This window comes from Lissotriton helveticus, chromosome 3_1, assembly GCF_964261635.1.
Source record: "Lissotriton helveticus chromosome 3_1, aLisHel1.1, whole genome shotgun sequence".
Lineage (NCBI taxonomy): Eukaryota > Metazoa > Chordata > Amphibia > Caudata > Salamandridae > Lissotriton > Lissotriton helveticus.
The window spans coordinates 1,456,470,578-1,456,485,438 of record NC_136061.1 but is presented as its reverse complement, the minus strand read 5'-3'; positions in this window follow the sequence as shown (position 1 = coordinate 1,456,485,438).

Here is a 14,861-nt window from a genome sequence, read left to right as displayed (position 1 = left end):
AAATGTGTTCAGCGCTGCCTCGATGTCGCCGTTTTTTTCTCAAATACTAGTGGTTAAAGGGAAAACTGATAGGGAGAACTATTGACCTTGAGATGTAGCAGATACCTGATTTGGTGAAAGGTGTAACATGCTGATGTGGCCGGTGGAATGTGCACGAGGAATGCCATCCAACATACATTTCAAGAGAAGCCTTAGCATCTGTGACCTCGGCCAGTTAAATAGATTAATTCATGAGCGTACCACATTGCATGCAGTGGTGAAATAAAAGCAAAAACAATTATAATAAGTGAAAAAGACCCAAATTATTGCTTAGGAACCCGCTGCAGGGGATGCCGAATGCTGTGGCTACCAAACGTCAAGGATGCATCATTCGTTTTTCTTCCACCACCCTACATGCCTCTTTTTGTAAATTTTCCAGGTCCTTTTCCAGTCCTGCTTCCACCCTTTGTTGCTGCTGCTCTAGTCTATTATTCTTCCTTTTCTTCCCTTTTCTCTCTTAAACTGGGTCAAAGACTGATGATGAGAGATAAGTTCCGACCCCTAAAACTATTTTTTGGCTCCCACCACCTGGAAATTTGGGCACACATTAAGCACTCATTGCATGCTGAATCGTCGTTCCATGGCCCTGCACTACACATAAAAAATCAAGGGGCATATCTATCAAGGGATTCGAGTTGCCCTTGTACCATGCAAGGGGGCACTCTGCGACGCAATTTTACCAAGCCACGCAAGGCCACCTTGTGTGCTTTGGTAAATCTGGAGCAACGCAAGACAGTGCAAGTCACTGCCTTGCGTTACTCTGCCCCAGGAACGTACTGCATGGGTGGAGCATGGGTGTTCCCAGGCATCCACACATGCATTCTGAAGGGATCACTGACATAATGTCGAGGGACATAATATCGACTATCAAAAATATCGGCGACAAAATATCGACAGACAGAATATCGACTTTGTATCTACAAACAGGTAAGTACAAAAATATCGAGTAAAAAATACCGTTTACAAAAATATAGTTTATAAAAATATCGACTTTATTAAAAACAATGCTAAATTAAATTAATATTAAAAATTAATTACTAAAATATACTTAAAAATACTTAAAGTACCTTATAATAATTAAATAATTAATGAAAGTTATAAAAAAAATTACAATCATATTTGTTAAAATATAAGAATATATAGTAATATAATATAATTTAATAATATCCAATATTATTAGCGTAGGATAGCGGAAGTGTAAAAATTACTATTCCTACTCCAGGGAGTGCAACAGTAGGGAAAGCGTTGGATAGCGTAGGGGTAAAAATTACTATTCCCACTCCAGTGGGTGCAACAGTAGGGAAAGCGTTGTATAGCGTAGGGGTTAAAATTACTATTCCCACTCCAGTGGGTGCAACAGTAGGGAAAGCGTTGGATAGCGTAGGGGTAAAAATTAGTATTCCCACTCCAAAGAAATGAAATGAAATGAAATGAAATAGACGTATTTGTAAAGCGCACTGATACTACTAAGTGTCCTGGCGCTGTACTCATACCACTAGGGAACCCTTCCTGGCTTTTCCCCATGAAATGTCCACTCCTGGGCATCCCCAGGGTGCAACCAGGCATCCCCAGCGCTGTAGGGGGCTGTTGTGGAGACTAAGCAAGCTATTGCCCAGAGTTGCAGCGTGGGACCCATGCTTAGAGTAGGCACCGAGGCGAGAAATCAGGTCCGGGGGAATTATGAGCCCAAGATCTGCCGAGACCAGCCATGGCCAGCCGAGGCAGGAATTGAACCCTGGTCCCGGGCCAGACCTCTGCATCAGGGTCTGCCGCTCTAACCATTGAGCCACACTTCTCCAAGAGTGCAACAGTAGGGAAAACATTGGATAGCGTAGAGGTAAAAATTACTATTCCCACTCCAGTGGGTGCAACAGTAGGGAAAGCGTTGGATAGCGTAGGGGTAAAAATTACTATTCCCACTCCAGAGAGTGCAACAGTAGGGAAAGCATTGGATAGCGTAGGGGTAAAAATTACTATTCACACTCCAGTGAGTGCAACAGTAGAGAAAGCGTTGGATAGTGTAGGGGTAAAAATTACTATTCCCACTCCAGTGGGTGCAACAGTAGGGAAAGCGTTGGATAGCGTAGGGGTAAAAAGTTACTATTCCAACTCCAAAGAGTGCAACAGTAGGGAAAGCGTTGGATAGCGTAGGGGCAAAAATTACTATTCCCACTCCAAAGAGTGCAACAGTAGGGAAAGCGTTGGATAGCGTAGGGGTAAAAATTACTATTCCCACTCCAGTGGGTGCAACAGTAGGGAAAGCGTTGGATAGCATAGGGGTAAAAATTACTATTCCCACTCCAAAGAGTGCAACAGTAGGGAAAGCGTTGGATAGCGTAGGGGTAAAAATTACTAATTCCACTCCAAAGAGTGCAACAGTAGGGAAAGCGTTGGATAGCGTAGGGGTTAAAATTACTATTCCCACTCCAGTGGGTGCAACAGTAGAGAAAGCGTTGGATAGCGTAGGGGTAACAATTACTATTCCCACTCCAAAGAGTGCAACAGTAGGGAAAGAGTTGGATAGCGTAGGGGTAAAAATTACTATTCCCACTCCAAAGAGTGCAACAGTAGGGAAAGCGTTGGATAGCGTAGGGGTTAAAATTACTATTCCCACTCCAGTAAGTGCAACAGTAGGGAAAGCGTTGGATAGCGTAGGGGTAAAAATTACTATTCCCACTCCAGTGGGTGCAACAGTAGTGAAAGCGTTGGATAGCTTAGGGGTAAAAATTACTATTCCCACTCCAGTGAGTGCAACAGTAGGGAAAGCGTTGGATAGCGTAGGGCTAAAAATTACTATTCCCACTCCAGTGGGTGCAACAGTAGGGAAAGCGTTGGATAGCGTAGGGGTAACAATTACTATTCCCACTCCAAAGAGTGCAACAGTAGGGAAAGCGTTGGATAGCGTAGAGGTAAAAATTACTATTCCCACTCCAATGGGTGCAACAGTAGGGAAAGGGTTGGATAGCGTAGGGGTAAAAATTACTATTCTCACTCCAGAGAGTGCAACAGTAGGGAAAGTAAATACTTCTTATATTATTTAAAAACAGTATAAATTAATATCCATAAAAATGTAATGAAAAGTAATTACCAATTTAATATAATATAATAATTAATCAATTAAAATTACAAATTACAATTAATTTTTACTATTAGTTACCTATTCAAATTAATTACAAATAAACAATTATTTAATTGACAATTAAAAATTAATTAACAATTAAAATTAAAAACAATTAAATAAATGGAATTATTTAATTAATTATGAATAAATTACTTCCCACCCTATTCCCCTATAAACTCAAAACCAGCTACAGAAAATAAATTAGTAAAATTAACATAATTAACAATTAATCAATTAAAATAAATTAATTGGCAATTAAAATTTAATTATTTACCCATAAAAAATTAATTTACAATTAATTCTAAAAAAATACCAATAAATATTTTTACATATTTAATTAATTATAAATAAATTACTTCCCACCCAATTCCCCTATAAACCCACAACCCGCTACATAAAATAAATTAGTAAAATTAACATAATTAACAATTAATTAAAATAAATTGCCAATTAAAATGTAATTAATTACCAAATATAAATTAATTAACAACTAATTAAAAATGAATACCAATATATACATTTACATATTTAATTAATTATAATTAAATTACTTCCCACCCTATTCCCCTATAAACCCACAACCCGCTACTGAATTAAATTAAGCAAAAATTAAAAAAACAAAATTCATTAATTAAAATTAATTATAACATAAATACACACTTTTCACACATATAATAACATAACAAACACTATAAAAAATCGATATTATTAATAATTCGATAATTTTACTAACCTATATTATATACTTCGATATTTTAACTTTCTATATTTTTAACATTCGATATTACATTACTTACCTACAAAACAATATGTTTGATGTCTATATTCTGTCCATTCGATATTTTGTCCAGCCTATATTTTGTACTCGATATTATGTCCATTCGATATTTTGTAGTCGATATTATGTCAGTTTACCATTCTGAAGCATTCCCAGATTTAGCAATACTGGCAGAACTAGGAATGAGACCGAATGCTACGCATTCCTAGAGGAGGAACAACCAGGAGAAATATATTAAATTTCTCCTGTTTTTTTCTCTTTCTACATGGGCCTTCTGCAGAACATATAGAAAGAGAAAAAAAGTCTCAGAGGAATATTTTTGTCTATGAAGTTGTCCCTTCCTGCACAAAAATAATGCTGCCTGTAACACAGGCATCCTTGCACCATGGAGCATGCATTCCTGCATTGGTGCTAGGCAGCAGTTTGTCCACAGATAAATATGGCAAATTCCTGCCCTGTCCCATTTCACGCAGCGCAGCAATGTGTCTTGTTGCATTGCACGAAATAATGATAAATATGGCCCCAATTTCTTATGTTTACATGTTTTTAATTGATTTCAAAAACAAGAATAAACATACATGGCCAGCAGAAGCTATACATACCGTAATGTAGCCCAACATTCGGACTATCTCATTGGCCAGTAGATAAACAGCCAAATACAAAGAAAAAGTCCCCCTTCCCTCCTCCCTCCTCCCTCCCCTTCCTCCAACCCTCAAGCAAGTCAAAACAAGGCAGAAGTTTCCAGATTCTCTACTACAGGTAGTCGTCGAACCAGAATACTTAGGGGACTGTGCGGTGTGGTCATCTGGTCATCTAAGAGTGGGTGAATCCGCAAACCGCAGGACTCTCAGGTATTTTGGGCAAGTGAGCTCTGTAAACTCTGCAGTCAACAGTGTGAGAAAAGGTTGCCACAGGTCGCAGAAGGAGGTCCCCGGGCGTGTCAACTAGAGTGAAATCTTCTCCATTCCCAGAATTTCCCAGAGTCCATGGAGCCACCCCAGGTAAGTCGGAATCTTCAGAGTACCCCAGTGGGAGAGCATCTGCTGTAGGGCTGCTCCTAGAGCTAGAGTCATCTGTCAGCCTCTTCTCGCATTGAGTGGGAATGTGAGTGAGTTAGGGAGACTCAGTTTCGAAGTGCAAATCAATGTCGTCTAAGATTTGCTTCCAGTAGCCCGTCAGGGGAGGGGCAGTCCCACAAGAGGTGAGTTAAAGTGCCAAGTAAGCCACAAGCCCTCCAGTAGTAGGGGCTATGAGAGGGATTCCCTGTGTAGAGTCGGGGAGGGGTTAGGTACCAATATGTAATGCTTTTTGTGGCTATTTCAATAGATTCTACATTACGGGCAGAATGCCGGGCTCTATAATATACGTTCGACCATTCCTTCTCTGACAATGGACGCCCCAACTCCCCCTCCCAGCGCAACTGACTAGGGGATGTCCCAGTTACGTGGGTGTCCCGAACAAATTTATACAAGTCTGTCGTCAGGTGGGCATCCTTGTGTCTCATTAGGAACCACCTCTCAAAAGGGGTAAGGTGTCATTCTGCACCCTCACGAACCTCTAGGTGCATTAACCAATGGCGAATCTGCATAAAGCGGAATCACTCTGATTCCGGAGCGTCCCTGTCCCTGCGGATGTCAGAGAAAGACAGAGGCCCCGTTTCTTGAAATGCCAGATTGAGCGCCCATCCTCCTTGGTCCACTGTGTGAATCCCGCCGAGTCCAACCCTGGAGTGAAATCCGAATAGTGCACAATGGGGTAATTGGTGACTGGAAGGTCGTCAATAGGGGTGGGCGGAATTTGCGTAAACGCGTTACGCAAATCTCCGCGAAACGGTAAAAAATCTTCGCAAAACGCAGAAATTCCGCAAACACACAATCGCTGTTTGCGTGCTCACGGGGAAATATCTTGCGAACACGCATTTGAAAACGCGAACAAGCCAAATATTTTGCGAAGTCGCGGAACGTAGAATTTTGGGCAATTTTGCATTCCCCTCGGAACGCAAAATCACCCATATTTCCCAAATTCCCCGAGCAGAACGGAATTTTCCACCCAGGCCTAGTCGTCAATCCCCAGTCCTATGCCAACAAAATGGGAGGAGTCACCTTGGAAAGGTATAGGTTCCGGGGCCATCAGAGCGAGTGAGAAAGGGAACACCCCACAGTGGCTGTCTGGCCTAGGATCTGTCTATAAAAAAAGCCAATGTTTCTCAGATTCTGGGTGGGACCATTCCACCAACACACGCAGCTGTACGGCCCACCAGTAAGCCTGTAAGTTAGGGACACCTAAACCCCCATTCAGAGGGTCCCTATATTTCAGTTCTCTACGCAGCTCTACGCAGCTGGGGTCGCTGCTGGTCTTTTTGAGTGAGAAAATGACTCCTGAATGGGGGTGCCAATGGAAGCGTTTGGAACACATAAATGATCTTGGTGAAAATGGTCACTTTTATGGCTGCGATGCAGCCCAGCTATGAAAGCGAGTAGGGCCTCCACTTCCGGAGGCAGTCCTGCACATGTCGCAGGATCAGAGTATAATTTGTTGTGTTAGTCGTCTGGAGATTGGCCGACAGCTGCAAACCTAAATACGGAATCTTACCCGAAGCCCATTGGATACTATAGGACTGCAAACTATCAAAAGGTTCCCTTGAGTTGAATTACAAAAAAAATCTCATAAACATGCTTTTCAATGCAGAGGGTGCATCCATATATAACACAAGCAATAAACAGTTAAAAAGTCATTTATTATGAATACAAAAGATTAAAAACAATAATGTTAAGCTAGCTAATCAAATATGCTAATCTAAAAAACAAAAGTACATGACAATCAATTATGACCTGCACAATTGAAGTTAAGGACAGAAAAGGTAAAACCTAAAAAATTGTTAAATACAGGTTGTACATTCGGACTCCATTATAGTATAGTGGAACAGATATATGCATTAAGTACAATAGCTGTATCATAGGAATTGCTAATAGTTTGTCTCTTTAGCAAATGTCAGTCTCATGGGAACAGTCCAGCCCGAACTGCCAAGCCATGCATTCCCTGGACCGGAAACAAGTTTCCTAGGACCGGTTTCTGGCATTTCAGCCATCTTCAGCCAGGCTTCCTTGAATCCAGTGGCAAAGTGAGCAAGGGACTCACGTCTGAGCATACCATGCCAACTTATGGCGAACAAAGCGGTACAAAAGGGGGTAGTGATGGACGGAGCATCTATACCAATCAAACACTCAAACCCAGTCAAAAGATCCTAGGAAGCTTGTTTTCGGTCCAGGGAAGGCATGGCTTGGCAGTTCGGGCTGGACTGTTCCCATGAGGCACAGGGTCTGACTGATTTGCATATGGCCATGTCTGAACTGGAGTGGCAGAGTGGGCTAAAGAACGGTGATGGATTAAACCCAGCTCTTTTGACTGGGTGTGAGTGTTTGATTGGTTCAGATGCTCCGTCCATCACCCCACCGGGACTAACTTGGCAGTGGCCACCCCACCAAGATATTGGGCTGGACCACCCTCCGGGAGGGTCTGTGCCTAATATACAGTTACGAAAAAATGCCGGAAGGTGTCTGCAATCTTCTGATCTGTGGACTGTTCCTGGCCAGAGTGGTCTATGACCCCGTTGATATGTGAGGCCTGTTGCTGTGCATGCAACCTATTGGCCAAGAACCTCCCGTATCTATCCCCCCATGCAAAAGCAATGTCTAAGCCGAAGCACCGCGTGTTCCGCCCTGTCAGTATGTTGGACCACAGAAGGGTGCTGCAGCATGGGTACTCTAAGATGCCACAGGCAGCGAGGGGATTGGCCATGAGGCAGAGTCAGTGACATCCGCACTGCTGAGTGGCCAGACAAAGGGCAAGGGAGGATCTTAATGTCGTGCGTCAAGTGTATGAGGGTGTCGGAGGTCAAGATATAGTCAATCCTGGCGTACGATTTGTGGGAATGTGAGTAGAAGGTGTATTCCCTAGACACTGGATTATGTGTCCTCCAGATATCCGTGAACCCAGCTTTTGCCAGCTAGCCTCTACCTTTGTTGGTGATAGCCCAGGACTGTTCCCACCGCTGAGAGGATCTATTCATGTCATTGTCAAGAACTAAGTTAAAATCTACCCCTATTAATAGTGATCTGTCTGAGAGGCAAGTCAGCTCCTGAACTGCCTCTCCTATGAATCCCTCTTGCCACTCATTGGGGTCGTAAACTGAGGCCACGGTGAAGGCATGATGTCCTAGTGTGAAGGAATACGCTAAAAATCGACCCTTGATCTCGGCCTGCTTGTGGCCTATTTTGCCCTGGATACCTGCAGCAACCAGAATCGCCACCCCTGCTGTTTTAGTGGACCGTGAGGAGAATAACTGATGAGGGAAGCCCTAGATCGCAATCAATGGGTATCCTTTAAAAGGAGGTGATAAAGGAGACAGAAGTGGGTGGTGGAGTTTTCTAGGAAAGACAGAACAGCTTGCCTCTTACCAGGGTTGTTAAGGCCCTTGACGTTGAGCAACAGAATTTTAAAGTCAGCTGTCATTGAAGGAAATACCGAGCAGCACCTGGCGTTCCAGGGCTCCCAGGGCTACCCCCAGTCTGCTGCACACTGCATCAGGACCTGCCAAATGGCTCGATTGATCAACCCAACCGGTATTCCGAACAAGAGAGAAACCCATTAGCCCAAACAAGAAACAAACAATGGAACTGGAGAAGTCCATAAGTGTCCTGCAGTGTGAACCCCATGGTGTGGCGTGAGATGTACAGCAGGGGACTCCCGCCACCCGCCTCCCCCAGACCCCAACCCCAAAGACCCGAAAGGACCCCTCAATCAAGCTGCTCTAAAGAGACCAAAGCTCTGTTTTTCTCAGTCCGCAGAGACTGAGTCCTCAGCCAGGGATGCAATGACCGCCTGTCGTTCCTTGACCTCAGTCTCAAGGTCGGGGTGCAGGTGTGAGAAGGGCCCCCACCTGCTGCCATTTGTCCATCCCATCATGGCAGTTTCCTGCTTCCCCTGGCTGTGGGGCATTCATCTCCTCATCTCGAAGCTTAAGTAGGAGCAAAGCCTCCTGCAGGGAAAATATTTGACAAAGTCTGCCCTCCCATTTGAAAACTATACGGAATGGGGGACCCCAGGAGTATGAAATGCCTTTAGAGCTGAGGAATGCTGTAACAGGTTTAAACGCGTTTTGTTTTTGCAGGGTGGAGGCAGCCAAGTCCTGAAATAGAGTGTCCTAGTAGATTGGAAGTCGAGAGGATGTTCCGCTTCTGCTGCCCGCAGGATCTGTTCCTTGAGTTGGAAGTTGAATACACAAGTTAATATGTCTGGCATGGGGGGTGACGCAGATCTCCTAGGCTCCACACGGTTTGTCCTGTCCAATTTAATCTGTTGTTCCAGGGACGCATCTAGAATGTGATGGAAGAGACCCACCACAAAAGCTTCAATGTCCTGCCCCTCGTGGCCATGAAGGGCTGCTCTAATCCGAATATTTTTCCGTCTGGACCAGTTTTGCAGGTCCTCCGTGTGGGCATGGAGATGGAGGACATCCTGCTGGAGCTGATGGACCTCTTCATTTCTTTTTTGTGAATGGGTTTCCAGGGAATCCATTCTCTCCCCAACTGAGTCTATATCTCTACATAACTCCTGCAGTTCGAGTGACCTCCTTCTTCAAAGCGTGAAATTCCCCGGTCGCAGAAGCAAAGAGAGACTCAAGGAGACTGCGAGTGACCTGCCCAGAGAGGTCCCCCTGCTCGCAGTTTGCCGAGTGTGCCCCTGGCTGTGGTGTCACCTCCGCCCCTCCGGCACTGGCCTTAACAAGAAGGTCCTTAACGGACCGTTCCTTCTTCGGTCTTGAGGTCGCCATGAGAAGGAAGTCCCACCGCAATTTCTACAGGGAAAGCAGTCGAAGTCCAGACAGGTCGGCCTAGAAAACCTCTCTGCAGTGCCTGGGCTCAACTAGCAACTGGAGGCAGGCCCGAGGGCACAGGGCAGTAAACGCTATAAGGGGAGGGGGCCCACAGCAACACCCAGTCACTCCCGGCTGCTCTGCGACCAAAAACGTAGAGGGAAGCACCACTTGGGATCTACGCGGCCCAATCACGCCGCCCCTCAAGGCACCGCCCTTTACCCAACAGGGACATCGACTCCAGCCGCTTGCCCCTTGGATGATGATCGTTGTGGGATATGACCTTCGCTACTATCCCAAATGTAGCAAAGGTCTTAGGAATGGGCAGTTCTCTGGGGGAGGTGCACAGGGCCTCCCCCACCTTGTGGCTCCCGGGTTTGCGTTGGGCCTCCTCACAGGCTACCCACCTCATCGCTCAGTCCAGCAATTACTTTATCACCCCCGGGGGGCGGCGAAACATCACCACAAGTCGTCTGAGCCTGCCCGCCTCCTCCAGCCCCTGTGTAGGTGTATGTCGCTGTTGGTGTTCGTTCATCTCCTGGATGTCAGGAGGGGGAGGCTCCAACATCCCATGCCGCCGGGCCCAACTCTGGGCATCAGGCCCAGCAAGTGTGCCAAGCGCTCCCACTGGGAACAAAGGTTCCAGCAAGGGCTCTAACTCAGTCCCACCAGCACCACGGGCCAGCGGCCCGGAGCATCCCCGCACAGGCGGGCTCTGCACGGTCACCAACCCCGGCCGACCCAATGCTGAGGCTGGGAAGGGGTACAAAAGGGGGTGGTGATGGATGGAGGATCTGAACCAATCAAACACTCACACCCAGTCAAAAGAACTGGGTTTGATCCATCACCGTTCTTTAGCCCACTCTGCCACCCCAGTTCAGATATGGCTATATGAAAATCAGTCTGACCCTGTGCCTCATGGGAACAGTCCAGCCCGAACTGCCAAGCCATGCCTTCCCTGGACCGGAAACAAGCTTCCGAGGACCATTTTCTGGCATTACAGCCGTCTTCAGCCCGGCTTGCTTGAATCCATAAGCAAAGTGAGCAAGGGACTCACGTCTGAGCATACCCTGCCACACTTATGGCGGCCAAAGCGGTACAAAAGTGGGTGGTGATGGATGGAGCATCTGAACCAATCAAACACTCACACCCAGTCAAAAGATCTGAGTTTGATCCATCACCGTTCTTTAGCCCACTCTGCCACCCCAGTTCAGATATGGCTATATGCAAATCAGTCTGACCCTGTGCCTCATGGGAACAGTCCAGGCCGAACTGCCAAGCCATGCCTTCCCTGGACCGGAAACAAGCTTCCGAGGACCGGTTTCTGGCATTAAAGCCCTCTTCAGCACGGCTTGCTTGAATCCAGTGGCAAAGTGAGCAAGGGACTCACGTCTGAGCATACCCTGCCACACTTATGGCGGCCAAAGCGGTACAAAAGGGGGTGGTGATGGATGGAGCATCTGAACCAATCAAACACTCACACCCAGTCAAAAGATCTTGTTTGATCCATCACCGTTCTTTAGCCCACTCTGCCACCCCAGTTCAGATATGGCTAAATGCAAATCAGTCTGACCCTGTGCCTCATGGGAACAGTCCAGCCCGAACTGCCAAGCCATGCCTTCCCTGGACCGGAAACAAGCTTCCGAGGACCGGTTTCTGGCATTACAGCCGTCTTCAGCCCGGCATGCTTGAATCCAGTGGCAAAGTGAGCAAGGGACTCACGTCTGAGCATACCCTACCACACTTATGGCGGCCAAAGCGGTACAAAAGGGGGTGGTGATGGATGGAGCATCTGAACCAATCAAACACTCACACCCAGTCAAAAGATCTGGGTTTGATCCATCACCGTTCTTTAGCCCACTCTGCCACCCCAGTTCAGATATGGCTATATGCAAATCAGTCTGACCCCGTGCCTCATGGGAACAGTCCAGCCCGAACTGCCAAGCCATGCCTTCCCTGGACCGGAAACAAGCTTCCGAGGACTGGTTTCTGGCATTACAGCCGTCTTCAGCCTGGCTTGCTTGAATCCAGTGGCAAAGCGAGCAAGGGACTCACGTCTGAGCATACCCTGCCACACTTATGGCGGCCAAAGCGGTACAAAAGGGGGTGGTGATGGATGGAGCATCTGAACCAATCAAACACTCACACCCAGTCAAAAGATATGGGTTTGATCCATCACCGTTCTTTAGACCACTCTGCCACCCCAGTTCAGATATGGCTATATGCAAATCAGTCTGACCCAGTGCACCATGGCAACAGTCCAGCCCGAACTGCCAAGCCATGCCTTCCCTGGATCGGAAACAAGCTTCTGAGGACCGGTTTCTGGCATTACAGCCGTCTTCAGCCCGGCTTGCTTGAATCCAGTGGCAAAGTGAGCAAGGGACTCACGTCTGAGCATACCCTGCCACACTTATGGCGGCCAAAGCGGTACAAAAGGGGGTGGTGATGGATGGAGCATCTGAACCAATCAAACACTCGCACCCAGTCAAAAGATCTGGGTTTGATCCATCACCGTTCTTTAGCCCACTCTGCCACCCCAGTTCAGATATGGCTATATGCAAATCAGTCTGACCCTGTGCCTCATGGGAACAGTCCAGCCCGAACTGCCAAGCCATGCCTTCCCTGGACCGGAAACAAGCTTCCGAGGACCGGTTTCGGATTCATAATCCTCATCAGCCAGGCTATCTTGAATCCAGTGGCCAAGTGAACAAGGGACTCACGGCTGAGCATACCCTGCCACACTTAGGGCGAACAAAGCGATACAAAAGGGGATGATGGACGGAGCGCTTAATGCCTTGAACATATCATCGAAAAGGAGGGTTCCCACAGTATCACATTAACAGGCCAGTGTCTTGGTCCCTGTCTCATAGGAGTTGCAAAAATAGAGGGTACAGTTTCTAACAAACCAGTCCCCAGTGTTCATTTCTTAAAACCAAACAAACTTCACTGAGCATCCCATCTTTCTTTTGTGATGGAGTTCTATCAACCCCTTCCAACAAGAAGGGGCCATATGAGGTAAATTAATGCCCCGGTAAAACAACACCCAGGGAAAGAATAACCAAAACTCCAGCCCCCTCCCAAACAGTGGTGGTGGCTCAATCATATTGGTGTACTCAACGTGGGACAGTTGAAGTTAAATCAAAATTGAAAGAGATGTACTGCTCTGACAGAAGGTGGACAGACAGTTAGTGTCAACCCCCGTGAGAGGAAAGTGACTAACGGGCCCCATTTAAATTCAAAATTCTTATAATCGTCCCAGAAAACATCAGACATCCTTTCTAAGCTGAGTAGCTTCCATAGCCGGGAATGCCAAAGGGAAATCGCCAGAATTTCCCTCTGCTTCCAGGCGGTTGCTAGGGACACTTTGGCCGCACCTATACAGAGCCACATGATTGCCTTGTCTGCTCGAGTCTGGTGTTTCAGGGCCAGATCGCAGAGCCCCAAAAGGATTCCTGCCATGGAGGTTGGGATGGGTACCCCAACATATCTTTAATGTGTGCTAGTATTTCTTCCCAAAAGGGGAGTATTGTAGGGCAGTCCCACCAGATGTGTTGGAAGTCACCTAAGAGCCCGCAGCACCTCCAGCATCTATCAGAAGTATTGGGAAAGATATGTTTGAGCCTGGAAGGGTGAAGATACCAGTCCATCATGGTCTTGAGATGCGCTTCTCGGAGCTCTATGGAGTGGTTGAACCATGTGATGTCAGACCGTAGACGTGACCATTCCTCCTCTGAGACACCACGCTGCAGAATTCCCTCCCACATGCTCATGTACCTTGGGCATGGGGAAAGCGTAGTAGTGAGTAGGTAGTTAAATATGAACAAAATAACCCCTTTCATGGTGGTAGTTTTGGAAAGGAATGATTCAAACCTCATGAGGGGGCTGGTGGCTGCTTCCCGCATTTGTGGAGTGAGAGCCCAGTGTAATAGCTGAGTGTAATGGTATTGTTCCCTGTTCTCTAAGCCATAGTCCCGTTTGCAGTTGTCAAAGGTAAGTGAGTCAGCATTATGAAAAAGATGTGTCAGAGCGAGGCATCCTCCCTCTCTCCAGGCATCAAAGGGACCCTCGTATAAATTAAATATGAACAAAATAACCCCTTTCATGGTGGTAGTTTTGGAAAGGAATGATTCAAACCTCATGAGGGGGCTGGTGGCTGCTTCCCGCATTTGTGGAGTGAGAGCCCAGTGTAATAGCTGAGTGTAATGGTATTGTTCCCTGTTCTCTAAGCCATAGTCCCGTTTGCAGTTGTCAAAGGTAAGTGAGTCAGCATTATGAAAAAGATGTGTCAGAGCGAGGCATCCTCCCTCTCTCCAGGCATCAAAGGGACCCTCGTATAGCCCTGGGGGGAAGGTCGGGTTGAAATTAAGTGGAGTGAATGGTGAGGGAAAGGAAGTCCACCAGTCGTCTCCCGTGACTGAGTCCCAAACCTTCAGGGTGGTCTGTGTAGGAGTACTAAGGTATGCATTCTTAGGCCTGTCCTTCCTGGGGCGCCAAGCTAAATCCCAAATAGTTCTCCCCGCTACACTACGATCCATATGTAGCCAGTGTTTTTCGGATTCTCGTTTGGACCATTCCGTCAGCACTCTCAACTGCAATGCCTTATAGTATAGTGCAATGTCTGGGAGTCCCACTCCTCCCTCTGCTCGGGAGCGACGTAATAGTGTGAAAGAAAAGGGGGCATACCCCCCTTTGCCAAATGTAGTGAAGAATCATGGATTTGACTCTATGGAAAAAGTCCCTATCGAGTGCTATGGGTAGGGCTTGGAATCAGTAGAGGAGCTTGGGGAGGAGTGCCATTTTGACAGCGTGTATACGGCCAAGCCAGGAAAGAAAGAGGGGTTTCCACCGTGCAAGCTCTGTTTGAATGTGGGTGAGAATGGGGGGGAAGTTAGCATGAAAAAGTCAGTCGACCCATGGTGTTAGCTGGATCCCCAGATACTGTATGTAGGAAGTGGTCCATCATAAAGAAGTGAGTGGCCGAAGCACACTCACTTCTACTTGTGAAAGAGTGAGATTGAGTATGTACGATTTGCTTTGGTTTATCTTGA